Genomic DNA, 2,664 nt, shown 5'->3' on the forward strand with positions numbered 1-2,664 from the left:
AGCGCCATGCACTTTCCCCTACCTCGACCTTGCCTCCCCCTCCCCCTCCCGTGTCCTCTTGCCCCCGCGCCGCTCCACACGCCCACGCCCGCACGCCTCTCTCCCTCTTTGCCTCTCTCTCTCTCTCTCTCTTGGTGCCTCCCTCGGCGAGCACCCTCCTCTCCTTCCCCCCACCCCACACACGCACACGCGCATACGCACACGCCAGCGCGCACAGCAGGCACCATGGCCGTCTCGTCATACGGCCCGTCGGCCATGCGGTCGGCTGTCATTGCCTCGGTGGAGTCCTACGGCTCCGAGTTCGCCAGCAGCCAGGCCAGCGCGGCCGCCAGCCGGACACTGGCTGAGCGGATCATCTCCCCCGCGTGGGCCAGCCACTTCACCGGCCCGGAGCATCTTCTCCCGCCGGGCGACGTGACCCACGTCCGGCCGCTGGACCCCCAGCGCCTGGCCGTGGCCACCAGCGAGGGCTGGCTGGCCATCTTCGGTCAGGAGGGGCCGGGATCGGCCGATGGCGCGGCGGCCGCGGCCGCCATCCCCCCGGGGCCCTGGGCACCGGATGCCGAGGCCGCGGCGCTGGCGCACGCGCGGGCCGGGCTGCTGGGCCGGCCGACGCTGTTCCGGCTGTTTGCCCTGGCCCCCGGGCTGCCGGTGGACGCCTTCGTCTGTGTGCAGTACCTGCCCGAGGTGGATCGGCTTTTCGTGGCCCTGGCCGAGGGGGACCTGTACACGGTGGACTTGGCCCCGGCCGATGGGGCCGGGTTCCCGAGCGAAGGGGACCCCTTCGGGGACCCGCTGGCGGCCGGGGCCCTGGGCCTGGCCGGCCCGGCGGCCGGCCACCACCATGACGACGTGCTGACCAAGTACCGGGGGTATTTGGCGTCCTCGGACGAGTCCTTCCCCCGGCAGACCACCGAGCAGATTGGCTCGGTGGAGGGCGGCCTCCGGGCGGCCGAGTGGGCCCCGGCCGGCGACCGGGTGGTCCTGGTCACCGGCCTCGGGCAGCTGCTGCTTCTGTCGAGCGCGCCGGACTTCGAGGTCCTCTCGGAGTTTGATCTGCTGCAGGCCGAGCAGGCCGAGGGTGCGTCGTGGTGCTCTGTTGCCCTGCTCTCTTCGCTCCTCTCGCTCCTGCTCCCCCCCCCCTTTCTGCTTCCTCTTCTGCCTCCTCTCTCCCCTCCTCTGCCGCCCATGCACCGGCCTCTGACACACATGCAAAATGCCCGCACACGAAACAGGCGCCCCGGTGTCCGTAGGCTGGGGCCGGCGCGAGACGCAGTTCCACGGCAAGGCCGGCAAGCACAGTGCCCGGCTGGCGGCCGAGCGTCTGGAGCAGGTCCTGGCCCAGAGCCAGAGCCTCCTGTCGCCGGCTGATGACGGCGGCGTGCGGGTGTCCTGGCGCGGCGATGGGGCCCTCTTCGCGGTGTCCTGCACGACGACCGCCGGGCTTGGCTCGGACCCGGGGGCCGCGGCGGCGGCCGGCGGCAAGGAGCGCCGCGTGGTGCGCATCTTCTCCCGGGCCGGGGCTCTCCAGGCGCAGACCGGGATGCTGCCCTTCCTGGAGCACACGCTGGCCTGGCGCCCGGCCGGGAACCTGCTGGCCGCCACCCAGCGCCTGGACAGCGGCCACCAGCGGGTGGTCTTCTTCGAGCGCAATGGCCTCGAGCATGGGCACTTTTTCCTGCGGTCGCCGGCGCTCGACCGGCTGGCCACCGCCGCCGGCACCGCCGCCGGGCCCGAGGTTCGCTCCGCCGGCAATGCCATGCCGGATCCGATCCCGGCCCGGGCGCTGACCGGGCACGTGCTTGGGCTCCAGTGGAGCGCCGACTCCACCGTGCTGGCGGTCCTGCTGGAGGCCAGCCATGCCGACACCGGGCCCGAGGCCGACGCGGCCCCGGTGCAAGTCCTCCAGCTGTGGACCATGGCCAACTACCACTACTACCTGGAGCAGGAGCTGGTGTTCGGCGGGTCGGCCGACACCGGCACCCGGGCGGCCATGCTGCTGGGTCTCGGTTCCTCCCCGGCGGGGCCGCGCCCGGTGGAGCACTTGCGCCTGACCGCCCTGCAGTGGGACCCGGACCGGCCGCTGCGCCTGTACCTGGGCCTGGCCGGGGTCTGGGGCTGCTCGGAGCCCGGGTTCCCGGAGGAGGCCGGGCTCCTGGCCCGGGTGGACCTGTCCTTCGGGGTGGCACGCGACGACCGGCCCGGGCCCCTGAACTGGGCCACCGTGGCCGTGACCGATGGCGAGGTCCTCCGGCTGACGCCCCTGCGCACGGCCAATGTCCCCCCGCCGATGGCCCTGCACACGGTGCACTTCCGTGCCGCCGTCCGGCATGTGGCCTTCGCGCCGACCTTCGCCGCGGATGTGGTGGCCCCATCGCCGGACGACCGGCCCACTCGGCTGCTGGCCCTGCTGGCCTCCGGGGACCTGGCCTGTGTGGCGTACACCCGCGGCCCTGGGGCCTGCCCGGTGGCGCACTACCTGCCGATTGCGCAGCCCGATGCGCAGGTCATCCTGGCCGGGGCCCGGCAGCTGGTGTGGGTGTCGGCCGTCCTGGCCCTGGCCGTGGTGGGCGTCAGCGATGTGTACGCCATCGCCCTCGGCCGCGCCGGCGCCGGGCACTCGGAAACCGTGCGTGCCCCCCCCCCCCCCCCCCCCCCCCCCCC

The 2,664-nt window shown here is 73.9% G+C and overlaps 1 protein-coding gene across 1 annotated transcript in view; it reads left to right on the forward strand.

Annotated features, from left to right (window-relative positions):
* Positions 1-2,664, forward strand: part of H696_05639 (hypothetical protein) — a 9,224-nt gene that overhangs the window by 2,931 nt on the left and 3,629 nt on the right. The window lies entirely within an intron of this gene.

The sequence above is a fragment of the Fonticula alba genome (assembly GCF_000388065.1).
Source record: "Fonticula alba strain ATCC 38817 unplaced genomic scaffold supercont2.12, whole genome shotgun sequence".
NCBI classification, from domain to species: Eukaryota; order Rotosphaerida; family Fonticulaceae; genus Fonticula; species Fonticula alba.